This window comes from Pelodiscus sinensis, chromosome 28 (genome assembly GCF_052426305.1).
Source record: "Pelodiscus sinensis isolate ZL-2025 chromosome 28, ASM5242630v1, whole genome shotgun sequence".
NCBI classification, from domain to species: Eukaryota; Metazoa; Chordata; order Testudines; family Trionychidae; genus Pelodiscus; species Pelodiscus sinensis.
Genome location: NC_143079.1, coordinates 1,517,645 through 1,533,058, shown reverse-complemented (window position 1 = coordinate 1,533,058; position 15,414 = coordinate 1,517,645). Strand labels below are relative to the sequence as shown.

The 15,414-nt window shown below is 53.1% G+C and overlaps 1 protein-coding gene across 3 annotated transcripts in view; it reads right to left on the bottom strand.

Annotated features, from left to right (window-relative positions):
• The window catches only part of ZMAT4 (zinc finger matrin-type 4), a 200,875-nt gene that overhangs the window by 125,115 nt on the left and 60,346 nt on the right, over positions 1-15,414 (bottom strand). The window contains exon 1 of one of the 3 annotated variants that reach the window (XM_089773816.1): positions 10,527-11,631. The exons of the other annotated variants lie outside the window; for them this stretch is intronic. The gene's annotated coding sequence lies outside the window, so the exon portion shown is untranslated. Of the gene's footprint in view, positions 1-10,526; positions 11,632-15,414 lie in introns of those variants that run through there. 3 annotated transcript variants of the gene reach the window in all.

Below are 15,414 nucleotides of genomic sequence, written 5' to 3'. Positions count from 1 at the left end.
CTAACTGTCAGGGTAGTCAAACGCTGGAATAAATTGCCCAGGGAGGTTGTGGAATCCCCATCTGTGGAGATATTTAAGAGTGGGTTAGATAAATGTCTATCAGGGATGGTCTAGACAGTATTTGGTCCTGCCATGAGGGCAGGGGACTGGACTCGATGACCTCTCGAGGTCCCTTCCAGTCCTAGTATTCTATGAGTCTAAGTCATTCTTCTGCTCTACTCTGCGCTGATTAGGCCTCAGTTGGAGTGTTGTGTCCAGTTCTGGGCACCACATTTCAAGAAAGATGTGGAGAAATTGGAGAAGGTCCTGAGAAGATCAACAAAAATGATTAAAGGTCTAGAGAACATGACCTATGAGGGAAGATAGAAAGAACTGGGCTTGTTTAGTTTAGAAAAGACAAAGGGGTTTTGAGAATCTAAAAAGGTGTTACAAGGAGAAGGGAGAAAAAAATTTCTCCTTGGCCTCTGAGAATAGAACAAGCAGCAAGGGGCTTACATTGCAGCAAGGGAGGTTTAGCTTGGACACCAGGAAACACTTCCTGCCTGTCAGGGTGTTTAAATTGGCTGGGGAGCTTGTGGAATCTCCATCACTGGAGATATTTAGGAGCAGGTTGGACAGACACCTGTCAGGGATGATTTCGACAGTGCTTGGTCCTGCCAAGAGGGCAGGCGACTGGACTTGATGACCTCTCAAGGTCCCTTCCAGTTCTAGGGTTCTATGATTGGGGGTTGGGACAATGCTTGCATGGAGAGCTTGAAAACACTGGGATTGTCTGCCTCAGAAAGAAGAAATCAGCAGTGAATGGAGTGATAAAGACAGTTAAAAGAATGAATGGGCTACAGAAGGGAGATTGAGAACTTCTCTTCTCCATGTTTCAGAACATGAGCACGAGGGGGCAATTCAGTGAAATAAGCAGTTTCAAATGTGCCCCCTTGTAAAAGGAAATGCTGTTTTACCCAACGTGCAGTTGAATACTGGAACCTGCTGCCACATGCAGTTTGTAGGGGCCAAGAACCAGCCAGACTGGAAGAGGGACTGGCCGTTTATATGAGGAACACAAGCATGCAGAGTTAGAATCGCTGGTGCTTACAAAACAGCTCCAAAGGAGGGAAAACCAGGTGTTTCAGCACTCAATCCAGGCCAGCTACTGGGGATTAAGCTTTGATGCTGAGCAGGTGAATGCCCGTCTGTGAGCTGCAGGTATCCTGCATCTTCCTCCCCTATAGCCAGTGCTGGCCAGGGAGGGGAGGCTGAAATGACTGGATTTGGGCTCTGACCCTGTATGGCAATTCCCTGTTCCACAATAGCCCAATCAGGCTCTCACCACCATAAAATACTCACAAGTATGTGTGCACCTTCTGTTTCTCCTATTTTAGGTGAGCCTCTGGTTTTCACACAGCACAGAGCCATGCAGACTCCCTTAAAGCAGCCAGTCCTCAGAGAAGTTTGCAAGGGAACATTAAACTCAGTGCTGCTAGGCCCCTGCAACCGTCTCCTTCTCAGTCCCAGCCCCCCAGTCCAGAACATACTGCTCACCGTTCCAAGCGCCTTCGAAAGCCCCCGCAAGTTTTTATTTTGTTTACTAGTGCGCAGTCTGGTCACATGTGCTTGGCATATTTGAAATGATGGAGGCTTTGCAGCCGCCGATACAGCAAGATTTTAATTGGTTGATTGATTTGCTACCGTAAAAGCTGTGGGTGTTTGTGTCCACTCCATTTCTGGGGGTTCTGACAAGCTGCTCTGGGTTCCGAATACACACTGGTCAGAGCCTTTCCGTTTTCTCACTGGAATATTTCAGTGCTGGGAGCAGGGGGACAATTGCTGGCTTGAGTGTGTTGGTGCATTTTTCAGGAGGGTTTTGAATATCCCTGCATTGTCCTTTCCCACCAGCTCCAAAATTTTCCGTTTTGTTGGGGGCTTGTTGGACTTTTGCAGTAACTTGCTGCTTTCTGGGAGCAGCAGCTTCTACCACCCGCTGTGGCCAAGAGAGCTCCCGACTCCAGAGGGATCTGCAGTGCTGAACACATAGCTGCCTTCAATAACAGGCGTACTTTTAAAGCAACACCGGAGGGAAAGGAGATGACACCTCTCCAGCTTCAAGTCAAGCTGCTGATATAAACGAACATGGTTCATTCTTGCTCCCCTCCATCCAGGGATCATTCCACCAATAGGTGCTTATTGGCAAAAAACAGGTGCTGGCTTAAGTACATGCAAGACCCCAGTTCCCCGTTAACATGTCAGACTAATTAAGGTTTGCTTTGGAAAAAACATTTAAACAACCTAATATTTCTCTCTCTGCACTTTTAAATTAGGCTCTTTTAAATCCTTTTGAAAGCCTCTTGTGTGAATTTCCAGACCCGCTCGCCTTCCATTAGGTGATGAAATGGATTAAAACAAGCCCTTTGAAGTGTCGGCGTTTGTGAACTGCTTGGAGACGGGCTCAGCTCTGCATTTTGTCAAGTACTGGAAGGAGGATAAATGCCATTTCCCTCTTGATTTCCCTGTCATCTATTCTTCTCCCTGCGGACTTAAAGGCATAATAAAGTTGGAATCACACAGTACATCCCCTGGGTTTGAAATGCAGGCCTCTCTCAATTTCCACATGACATCTCTTTGCTCTGAGGGCTGCCTCAGGGCTTCCACGTACCCTGTAGATGTATACATGCCCTTCAGCCAACACAGCCTATATACGGATCCTGCCCCATTTTATCACTTTGGCAGAAAGGTCCGGCTTGCCAGCCCCTTTAAAATCAGCATGAGTGGTAGCTGTGTACTGGGGCTTTAGGGTTTGATCATGTGCCTTTGCTTATGCCGCAAAGCTCAGTGCTGTCTAGCAGCATCCTCATTTTCCCAGCCCACTTGGGGCACCAGAGGTGTCTTGTAATCTCTTTGAGAGCAAACAAGCATGTGGACAAGGTGATCCAGTGGGCACAGCAGTCCTGGACTGACTGTGGGAAGCCTCTGACAAGATCCCTCACCAAAGGCTCTTCAGTAAGCAGGCCTGGGATAAGAGCTGGTAGGAAGCTGGTCAGAGGACCTTACGTGGATCAGGAACTGGTTAAAAGATCATAGAATCACAGAATAGTAGAACTGGAAGGGACCTCGAGAGGCATCGAGTCCAGTCCCCTGCCCTTGGGCAGCACCAAGCACCATCTAGATCATCCCTGACCAGTGTCTGTCCAACCTGCTCTTAACTATCTCCAGGGGTAGAGATTCCACAACCTCCCCAGGCAACTTATTCCAGTGTTTTACCCCCGTGACAGGCAGGAAGCTTTTCCTAATGTCCAACCTCAACCTCCCGTGCGGTGATTTAAGCCCCTTGCTGCTTATTCTGTCCTCAGAGGCCCAGGAGAACAATTTGTCTCCCTCCTCCTTGTAACACCCTCTTAGATACCTGAAAACTGCTTGTGTGTCCCCTCTCAGTCATCTCCTTTCTAAACGCAGTGTCACCTATGGAAATGTAGGACCAATGACACCGAATAGGGCCAAGCACAGTGACAGGTGCCCCACACTCATCACTGCCCGCTCACTGGAGCCTGGAGGTGCAGCGTTTCGGGAGCTCCCTGGAGTGCAGGGAGGGTCTGTATGTTGCCTGGCCCAGTGGGGCTGGGGCCGCTAGAGACTGCTGTAATAAGGGCAACATTGCAACAGCACCTGGCTCCTAAATGACTTTGTGCTTTTGACGCTGCTCCCCAAGGTCTGACTGTGCGGCAGCCTCAGGGATCAGCCATCCACTGGGACCCAGCGCTCGGGCAGGAAGACAAACTGGGGGATCTGCACCCAGGTCTCAGGGCTGGGTACTTCTGACCCCCTTGCCCCAAGTTAGGGTCTGGTACCCAGGAGAGCGCGCCTGGAGTCGATGGCTAGATCCAGAATGGGTAGGAACCCGATTGCCTTTCAATGGCGCAGGCCAGTTCACACCAGGAAAGGGTCTGGCTTTGACACGTGACGTGTTTCCTGGCTCCAGTCACACGACGCAGTGACCCTATGGCAGCAAGCAGCACACTCCTGGCTGCCACGCCCCCCGCCCACAGCTGTCAGTTCTGTCACCACCGTACACACCCACCTTCCTGGGCACTGACCCTGCAGGGTGCTGGTGAGCAGCCCCCGTGCCATGCACGGACGGGAGTGAAATGCAGGCACTGGCTCGCATGCAGCCACACACCCGAATTCGCTTGCACGCCGCATGGAAAGCACAACATGACAGCCAAGCCCGGCTGAGCCAGCTGGTTCTGCTGCCAGCACGCTACGCTTCCACAAGACGTTAATATTACACAACAGGCAAGAGTTAATACCACGAATATTCATCTCCAGCTAATGAAACAAAACAAACTATCTGGAAAAATGAGAACATTACAGTAAAAACAACAACAAATTAAACACCAATACAATTAGGGAGAGATTAGGCAGCACTCCTCTGGGAGCATTTCAGAGCCCAAGGTCTTTCTCAAAATTTGATCATTCCCAGCAACTTTATTTCCTACTAATTAATAAATAGCTAAGGAAACGGCATGGTTCCTAGAAGGGAGATGGCTTCCCCAGTTCTCTCTGAGCAAGAGGCGTCTGTCGTCGTTCAATAACACAGAAGGGCAGAGCCCAGTGGCAGGTAGAAGTGTGCCCACCTTCACCTCAGAGAGAAATCCAGCTGTCAGCAGAACCAAGCGCATAGGCTACGAAAACAGCAGGCGCTGCATGAGCGTCTGTGACAAGGTGACAGAGAGAAGGCATCTTGTGCTAACACGCAAGAGGCTAACAAAGAGACGGGCGGGGTGATGTGACCGCAGTCTAAGTACCTACCTGAGGAACAAATAGCCCACCCCGGGCTCTTCCAGCGAGCAGAGAAAGGTGCAACCCGATCCACTGGCTGGAAGCTGAAGCCAGACAAATTACGACTGGCCATGAGGCGTACATTTTTAACAGTGAGCGTAATTAACCATTGGAACAAGTTACCAGGCGCTGGGGCAGCGTTTACCTCAAGACTGGCTGTTTTCCTGGCTGCTCGGCTCTAGGAATTACTGTGGTGATGCTCGTTGGCCTACACGGACAGACGGGGTGTAACGTCTGCTCTTTCTAACCTGCTTTCCCTGGAGCATGCGACGGGCTCCCTGACCAGCAGTTGCACACGAGCGAGGAGAAGGGAGCCTCAGTGGCCACGTTAATTAAGCAAGGCCCAATTGGGGCTCAACCCGTCGGCCAGGGCTCAACCGCCCACCCAGGGAAGCGCTGGCCAGGCAGAAGAGGGGCCTGGACTCCCTCCGTTCATTGAGGCATGACTGGCCTGAGAAAAGGCGGAGCCTTCGGCCCGGTCAGGGAGCTCTGGGCCACCCGCAGCGAGGACCCCCATGGAGCTGGAGGAGTGACCCCAGGACCATTTATCGTTATCGTCTATCCAGAGCCAGGCTACCACACTGCACGCCACTGTTCTTGCTCATCGCCCCTCAGGGTCCTCGCAGTATCATGTCCTCTGACACAAGCCGTGAGGCAGTGCTGACACCTTTGGAGGGCTGGGCCTCCACTCCTGAGTGGTGGAGGGCAAGGGACATGTGGATTCTGTTGCCAGACTCCTGGGCACCACGTTGCCCTTGGAAAACCAGCTCTACGCCCGTCTTAAAGAGGCTGAAACAAACCTGTCCCTACCGAGCAGCACAGAGTAGGAGCAGCCAGACCCCGTCCAGGCAGATGCGGTCTGAGCTCGAGTTACTGCTCACAAAGGAACTAGCATGGTGCCCGGTCGCAGGCTCAGACGATGTCCCATCGCCATCACTTGCCACAGGCAGGCAGTGCTCAAGGCTGTGCACAATCCTGAGTTCCAACCTCACTTCCCTCTTATTTACTATCCTGGCGTTAGGCCACAAGTCGGGAAAGCGCTTAAGCGCGTGCTTAATTCCCCTTGGCTTCAATTTGCATTGATACGCTGAGCACAAAGCCCCTGCGCAAGCACTCTCCTCCCCTGCGGCCATAGCGCAGAAGCCCATTGCAGGTGCGGGGGCCTGTGAGAACAAGGGCTTGTTTCCATTTGAGACCCCAGGTAGCCGGGCGCAGGGTGTTTTCAGGTGTGCTCACCCCCTGAGGAACCGCCCAGGAGCGCTGCACGGCACGGCTGCCCTGGCCACACAGAATGCCTGCAGGCCAGACAATGCTGGGCCATCCGGGGGAGAAGATGCCGAGTGCTCTCCAGATCCCAGGGTCATTCCTGACACGTGGCCTGTGCATTCTGTGTCTGTGACGTCTGGAAATTCTGACCCAAGGCCTCCTCACGTCCCCTCTCTCCACAGACTGGCCACTTGCCTCCTGGACAGCGGCGTGCAGTCCTGCTCAGAGCCCCCAGAAGCCGTCTGCATCCTACGGAGCTGCCTGGGCCCCAGGGAGATGCCCTGAAAAGCCCTAGAGAATCTTGAAGTGAAGGAGCCAAAGCATTTCCCGAGCTGCACCCACGCACTCCCAGAAGGCCTGGCCTGAGGCGCATCCGCAAAGCCGGGTCCTCTTACACTGCCCATGGTCAGTGACAAAGGATAAAGAGGAATAAAACAGATGGTTGGGGCGAAGGCAAAGATCTTCGGCCCCAGGCGAGAAAATGTCACCCTTGTGTGGGACAGGCTGCAGCCCTTCCTTCCAAGAGTCCCCCTGCCCATTTATCGATGTGCTTGCCCGTTTATCGATGTGTACTGCCATAGCACTGTCAGCAAGGGGGGACTTTGCACTCTGCAATGGTGAAGCTTCCATCCCCTGGGCGGCAGGCAGCCAGTCCACAAGGGGCGCTGGTTTTTGACCAGCTCCAGCCTGGCACCTTGCACTGCTGCCTCTGATATGGAGGCAGCAGCGCAGAGTGTCAGGGGGTTCCTTGGAGTGAGGCCGGAGCGCATTGGCTGCTGGCCCTGCCCCAGGGACTATAGAATAGTCGACTAACCATTCAGAATTCATGAGATTAATCGACTATTCAATTCACCGATATTTAGCATCCCCAGTGCTGAGCACTCATGACACCACTGGATCCCAGGCCTCGGTTTTATTTAGAGCCTGCAGTAGGGTTTCCTCTCACTGCCAGGGCACTTCCTAGCTTTGTGGAAGTAGCAGGTCCCCCTCCTGCTGTCTGCTCCCTCTGTGATCATCTCTCCTCTGGCTTCCCAGTGCCAGCCCAGCCCTTCCCCAGCGGGGCTTCCCTCAATCACCCCTCGAGGGGCTGGGTGACCACTCAGGACCCTGTTCATCCTGGCTGGGCTGCTGGGAGGTGCAGACCCCATCACAGAGCTTAACTATCCGAGTTTTGGTCCCTAACTTTGGACAGCCAAGGGTGACAGGCTGTGCCTAAGTGACATGCTGCACAGCCAGAAAGGGACCCCAGGAGTCCCAACGCCCTAATCACACTGTCCTCTAAACTCCTGGTCCTCCTGACCCTGCAAGTATTTCATAACAGAACAAAACCTGATCAGAAATAATGGAGAGGAAAAGGCCCCCGTTTGCTTGTTACACAAGAATAAATCTCGAACATAACCTCGGTTGACGAGGGTTGCCAGGTGTCTGGTATTCAACCGGACAGTCTGGTTTTTGTGCCCTCTGTTTGGTAAAAAAATTCAGAAAATACCAGACACGGGGGGGATAGCTCTGTGGCCTGCTAAACCCAGGGTTGTCAGCTCAATCCTTCAGGGGGCCTTTAGGGATCTGGGGCAAATCTGTCAGGGATGGTGCTTAGTCCTGCTGTGAGGCCAGGGGACTGGACTCAATGACTCTCAAGGTCCCTTCCAGCTCTAGGAGATAGGTAATGTCCAGTATTTTCTGCTTTTCCAGCTGGGCGCCAGACAGAAGCCAGCTGGGGGCGGGGACACGATCGGGGCTGGGAGGTTCATGTAGTCAAACTGTACGATGTAGACTGTTGATCGTTTATGCTAAAGTTCCCATTTACCGTTAAGCATAGTTGTGGGGGTTTTTCATCAACAAATTTCAGCACGTGTTCGGTATTTAGAGGTTTTTTGGGTTTTTTTGCTCAACAAATACGTGTGTTTGGTATTTTGGGGGAAACCATCTGGCAACCCTACAGTTGACCACTGCACTTTCGTGGGGAGGGGACTGGTGGAGTGGGACAGGATGTAGTTTAAATCAGCCAAGGGAAGGGAGGAGTGACAGACTCCTGCGGCAAGACTGGCAGCTGGCACCCAGGAACAAGGGTCTGTTATTCTCTCCAGGTGACTCTCTGGGAATAGCAGGCAGCATGTAGCAGATCTCAGTGCTGTGAAACCGTCCTGCCTGAGCACTAGGGGTAGGATGGTGAATCGGCAAATGGCACCTGGCTGGGCCAATTCCATTTCTAGCCCGAAGCAGCAAATTACAACTGATCCCGACAAGTATTATCACCCTCCTGTTTCTAGATGGCCCAGCTCTCTTTTCAGGTGGGCTAATCAGCAAAGCACAATCAGGTGCACGTTGGCACGATCAGGAGACGTCACCAGGACTAGTTCTCGTCTCCCCTCGGGCAGGAGGAGAGCACGCTGCGGGCCCTCTGCTCGTGAGACTGTCCCTGCACCCAGCCCTTTGTTAGCCCAGAGTGCAGAGAGGCCGGATGTGACCAGGGGATGGGACGGTTTGAGAGGAGGAAATACTCAGGAAGGAACAAAGTGACCACTGCGTTGGAGGAAGGTGTGTGCAGAGATGTGGAGCCAATCTGAGCGGGAGGGCTTGAAAGGCGACGAGGACGGATCACATGAAACTCAGAGGAGGGAAATACAAGTCTGATTTCCATGCCTGGTGAGTGAGCAGCGGCTGCAAGGCCGTCTCCCGGGGGAAGCGGTGCAAGTCCCGCTGCCTGGGACACTGGACACGGGCCCGGAGGAAGCGCTAGGAAATGCTCTGCAGAAACTGCCGCGGGGGAGATGAGCTGGGTTTCCACCTCGGCTTCCTGTAACCCTGCATTGCCATGTGCTATTTTTAACGGTGATTTATTGCTTTTACTATTTCCCATACGGCGAGGGAGAGACCATTTTTCACTTTCAGAAGCTCCTCTCTTCCCCCTCCCCCAGCCTCTTCCCATAGTGAGTCACTGGCTGCGAGTTGTCTTCAAAACAGCTTTTCTAAAATTCTGTATCAAATCACAAGTGTTTCCAGTCCACGATCCAGCCTGGGGACCTGGGAGCAGAAGCCTTAGGATGCTGTCGCTCTGCTGCATAAAAACAAAGAGCCTTAACGCAGGAATCCCTCTGCCTGGCACAAATCTCTTACCCCACTGGACCTTGTCTAGCAACTCATTGAGTGCCCATCAGGTAGGGATGCAGGGGCTGTGTTGGGAAGCCCTGTTGGTGTCTGGAATTGTATTTCAGGGCTGGCGGTTTTGTTTTGCGGACAGATAACACGTGTTCACGGGAGTCTGCTGCACAGTCACACACAGAAAGGGCAAACTGCAGCTTTTCAGCTAGCACAGCTCGGCTTTCCAAACTCACTCCTACCTGGCCCCGGGCACTAGTCACTCTGGCCTCCGAGATGGGTAGCCCCAGCCTGTAGGTAAGGTTGAGAACACGTTTACTCATAGGGGATGACTGGCCAGGACTCAGGTGCAGGCAGATCGCCAACAATTCTGATGTCTCATCAGAGTCGGTTACTTCCTCAGCCTGGACCACTGGTAACCCAGCTCACGATGCCCAAGGATTTGGCTTTTGTTTCGTGCTCTTGCATGCAGATGAACACTGTGCAAGGTGTGCGGTCAGCCCCAACGGGCCATGCATTCAACTCCCTTCCACTAGCACAACCTGTAAAAGCCCGGAGCTGCTTTCACAACATTTGTCTTTGCAGCCCAAGCTGCTGCTACAAGTCTGGTCAGAGGCGCCTCATGGAAGGCGGCTCCAATCTTTACAGGACCGACGGGATTTCTAGAAATGTGCCTTGGCTTTATCTCACCAGTGCCAGGCTGGAAAGTTTGCCAGACTTGCCTGCAAAGGGGAGAACCACGTTATTGTCCGACAGGTACCAGCAATGGCTCTCAAGATTCACGGTCCCTGGAACATAACTTCCCCGTGGCATTTGGGTCAAGTGAGAGGCGTCAATCTGGTACACGTCTCTGCAGCTGGTAGGCCGGTCTGTAGCCTGTGCACCCTTGAGCCTGCGATGAACCAATGGACCGTGATGCTTAATAAAAATGCCGAGGGCAGTATTTTATAGACAGACTGGGATAAACAGTGTGGTTAATAGGATTATGCATCTAATCCCCGGCACCCACCTCCTACAGGTGTGACAGCGTATGCACTACCTACACACCTGGCACACAGCCCTCCGCACAACAGTGCCTGGTGGCGCAAGAATCCTGGCCCCATCTATGCACACGTACCCCTGGCATCTCTCCATGCACCGGAGAGAGCCCTGCAATAACACACTTCACAGCAACAAACCAAACCAGGCTCCTGTGCCTGAGAAGTTTATGAAAGCACCCGGCACACAAACAAGCGGCCTGCTATTACACAGCTCGGATTTCCCCATAAACTTTTCTAAGCACGAGCGAGACAGATTCAAACCACACACAGAACAAGGAGGGATGCGGGCAGTACCTTTCTGTTGCTGGCTGGGCGGGCGCGAGCCGAGAACAGAGCTGTTCCAGTGATGCTGCTGAGATAGGAGCTCTCCGGAGTTATGAATACAGCTTTCCCCGCTCTGCGACCAGATCTTTCAGCAGCCCAGACCCACAGTGCTGGAAATGCACTTAGTAATTATCTGCAAGAGACCAGGCTCCGCCCCCACCGGCTCTGATTGGTCCTCTCGCCCTGTGCAGGTCTGCATTGGTTTCAGTCAGTCAATCTCACTCACTGTTTAGCATCTACTATTATCCAGAGCCTCAAAACCCCCAAACTCCCTGTCCCATGCACAAGCCTGGGTTCTTGGGGAGCACGACAGGTCAGCAAGAGAAGCCAGATTGACTCCCACAGAGCAGAGACAAATCAAAAGCACCTTGTCGCTATTTTTCTTATAGTGTTAGCAAAAGGAGTTAGGGGCCTGATGGGAAGGGAACAGGCTGGGCTGGAGATGACAGAATCGTAGGGCGGAGGAGAACATCTAGTCCAGTCTCCTGCACTCAGAGCCGTTCTAAGCCCCGACAGGCGTCTGTCTAACCTGCTCCTAAAATTCTCCAGTGATATCGATCCCACAGCCTCCCCGGGCAATTTACCCCAGTGCTTAGCCACCCTGACAGGCAGGGGAGGTATCAAAGGCTAGAGAGGAGGAGAGCATTGGGCGAGGCACCACACACACACAGTAAGTGACAATCCCCACCCCCAAAAGCCCTCAGGCTAACAGACAAAGCCCAACTGGCTGGCCTGGCAGCTGGGAGACAGAACAACAAAAGTCCTGGGACGGGCATCATCCTTTGCCCAGGTGAGAGCAGCAACCACGGCTCATGACGTGCCCGGCCATCATCAGCTGGCTGCTGCCCTTGTGCATGGCGGCTGCAGTGAGGTTTGAGGGCTGCATGGGAGATGGGGTGGCGGCTTTATGGCCAACGTAGAAGGCTGCTGAAGGCTGTGAGCAGAGATCACGTTCTGGCCATATAAACAGAGGGAGAAAGAAGAACACCAGGACACTGACCAATAGAGGGCCTCCGATTAGCCTACTGCAACATCTGAAGGACGCTATTAGTGACGAGAGGGGTCTGGGGCAGCACCCCCTGTGTCCCACGCTGCCCGAACACTCTCAGCGCACAGCCCCTGCACCAGGAGCACCCGAGTCCAGGGCAGAGCCAGAGACAGCAGGAGGCAATTTGATACAAGACAGTGTGATTCTGCACTAGGGATGTGACAGGTTAATGGGTGCAGTTACCAGTCCTGGGTAACTGGTGGGGGATGGAGCAGCCGCCCGCTTGCCATGGGTAGGGGGCTGTTCCAGTGCGGCGGAGCTCACCACAGACAGGGGCTGTTCCAACTGCCCCAAGCAGCCCGTTTGTGGCGAGCCTGGGTACATCGTAGGCAGGGGCTGCTCTGGCCAGACTGGAGCAGCCCCTCCCTGTGGCAGGAGGGCAGGACCAACCCGGCTGCGGAGGATAGGGGGCTACTCCAGGCTAGCTGGGCTGGAGCAGTCCCCGCCCTTAATCAGTTAAACATCACGTTAAACCAGTTGACCAATGAAGCAGGATTTTATACTGGCACCGTCCGGCAGAAGTGGGTCACTCTGGCAGTCTGGGACTGCAGGGACTCGGCTGGGAAGCCAGGGGCCTGTGGAAGCAGAGGAGACGACTGAACAGGTGCACGAGGCTGGGAGCAGGGGCAGGACAGCGGACGCTGGACGCTTGTCAGAGGATGGAGCAGTCGGGTGGTGCCAAGTTCTGCAGGACTTGCTCCGGGTGAGGGTATCGGTGCAGCATGGCACACGTGTGCACCGCTGGGCAAGCGGCAGAACATGTTAAACCAAAGGAAAACATCTCAGCCCTGGAGAGCAATTTGTTGAAGGAAAAACATTTTTGCCGTTCAGTCCCGAATTGAGGGCAGCGTGTTGCTCCTGGGGTTTCACACGTGCTCGGAAGCCAATTCCCGGCCTCGGGTGCTGTCAGCCCAGCTAGAGAGCGAGGAACGAGAACTCCCCTTTGTCATGTCTCTGCCCACCGGGCTCACGTCGCTAGGGCAATTGAGCCAGATGAAACCAAGGTCATGCCTCTCCCCTCCGCCAGCTCACACACCCACACCTGCGCCAGCTGGGAGAGAATCCTTCATCCCCAGGAGATGCTGAGGAGCGAGCAGGCAGGTCTCCTGGACTGCAGGTGTTCACGTGATGCTTTGCTGGACCAATCGGTTTAGAAACAGGAATCAGGGTCTCTGCTCTCGGACTTTCCTAGCTCTGCCAGGCTGGCAGGCTCTGGTCAGAGCCTACAGTGAGGGGAGGCTTTGGCATTTCCTCCGGCCTGCAAACCCAGGGCAGGCAGAGAGCTAACAACTGGAAAAGCAGCAGCAGGCGATGGAGCCTGTACAGACCGTCCACACTTCCAGGGTCATTCTGCATTCATGGCCACAGTTTAAGCCAGGTCTTCATTGCCCGGGACTGGTTCACCCTGCCGCGCTGATGGGTCAGCCTATACACGGGTACTAGCAGGCAAGCTCGCCTCGTGCCAACACGTTACGTCAGTCAGTGAGTAACAGCCAGGCTGGGTTTGACGCTTCCCAAGAATCCCCAGCTGAGCAGTGATGGGGGGTCAGGATAAGATGGGAACACGCAGGGCTCCTAACAAGACCCTTCAGGGATAGTTATGCCTGGCTGATCATTCCAAGGACCTTGGCCAGAGCTGGAGCAGCTGTCTGCTCACGTACCCTGCACAGGCACGTTAACTCCTGCCACCCTGCTAGCCTTAGACACCTTTCTGGGGCAGGGGAGAGAGGAAAGAGGCACAGAAATCCCAACCCTCTTCCCAAGCCCTGGGAGAAGAATGTTGCAGGCTGCTTGGCAGCAGTTTTAGAAACAATTTGAGCTGTGAGGCTTCATGATCCCACTTGGCTCTTTGGCTGTTACAAGAGCATTTCAGAGTATGATGCTGCACACCTGAGCCTCTGAACGGACACACACGCCTCAGAACCGCAACACGTACTCCAGCAATGGGAGGGTCTACTCAAGACATTTTACAAATACCTTACAAATTAATAAATCTTGTAACCTCTTTCAGCCTTTTACTTGCTCTTTCCTAAGAGTCATTTACGTCTCCCTTAACATGAGGGCACAAGCAGAGCGTTATTTTCATTACAAGTCAAAAGTCCAACCAGGTGACGGATGGGAGGGCAGGTTTCATTTCCAGACTTTCCACGGGCCACTTCAGGCACATATTTACGACCCTCCGCTCCCCTGCCAGCCATGGGAATGTGGAGCAAGGCTCATGAATGCCCCCGGCAGAAGATGGAGAGAGGATGGTCCTTTGGTAGCAGCGCACAATGCTCCTGCCAAGGGCTTAATCATAGAACCACAGAGCTGGAAGAGACCTCAGAAGGTCATCGAGTCCAGCCCCCTGCTCTAGGCAGGACCAATCTCAACTAAATCAACCTGGCCAGGGCTTTGTCAAGCCGAGACTTAAACACCTCTAGGGATGGAGACTCCACTACTTCCCTAGGGAACCCAGCCCAGCGCTTCACCACCCTCCTAGGCTACGTCTAGACTGGCATGATTTTCCGGAAATGCTTTTAATGGAAAAGTTTTATGTTAAAAGCATTTTCGGAACAGAGCGTCTAGATTGGCAGGACGCTTTTCCGCAAAAGCACTTTTTGCGGAAAAGCATCCGTGGCCAATCTAGACGCACTTTTCCGCAAAAAAGCCCCAATCACCATTTTCACGATTGGGGCTTTTTTGCGGAAAACAAATCCAAGCTGTCTACACCGGCACTTTTGCACAAAAGGACTTTTGCCCGAACGGGAGCAGCATAGTATTTCCGTAAGAACACTGACAATCTTACATGAGATCGTCAGTGTTCTTGCGGAAATTCAAGCGGCCAGTGTAGACAGCTGGCACGTTTTTCTGGAAAAGCGGCTGATTTTCCAGAAAAACTGGGCAGTCTAGACACAGCCCTAGTGAAATAGTTTTTCCTAATATCCAACCTGGACCTCTCCCACTGCAACTTGAGCCCATTGCTCCTTGTTCTGCCATCTGTCACTACTGAGAACAGCCTCTCTCCAGCCTCTTTGGAACCTCCCTTCAAAAAGTCGAAGGCTGCTATCAAATTCCCCCGTCAGTCTTCGCTTCTGCAGACTAAACAGACCCAAGTCCCTCAACCTCTCCTCGTAGATCATATGCTCCAGCCCCCTAATCATTTTGGTTGCCCTCCGCTGGACCCTCTCCAATGCATCCACATCCTTTTTGTAGTGGGGGGGCCCAGAACTGGACATAATACTGCAGATGTGGCCTCACCAGAGCCGAATAAAGAGGAAAAATGACATCTCTGGATCTGCTGGCAATGCTCCTCCTAATGCACCCTAATATGCCATTAGCCTTCTTGGCTACAAGGGCACCCTGTTGACTCATATCCAGCTTCTCATCCCAGGTCCTTTTCTGCAGAACTACTACTTAGCTGGTTGGTCTCCAGCCTGTAACAATGCTTGGGATTCTTCCATCCCAAGGGCAGGACTCTGCACTTGTCCTTGTTGAACCTCATCAGATTTCTTGTGGCCCAATCCTCCAATTTTTCTAAGTCACTCTGGACCCTATCTCTGCCCTCGAGTGTATCTACCTCTCCCCCTAGCTTAGAGTCATCTGCAAACTTGCTGAGGGTGCAATCCATCCCCTCATCCAGGTCATTAATAAAGGTATTGAACAAAACCGGTCCTAGAACCGAACCTTGGGGCACTCCGCTAGAAACCGACCGCCATCCTGACATCGAGCCGTTGATCACTGCCCGCTGGGCCTGACCTTCTAGCCAGCTTTCTATCCACCTTACAGTCCATTTATCCAATCCACATTCCCTTAACTTGCTGGCAAGAA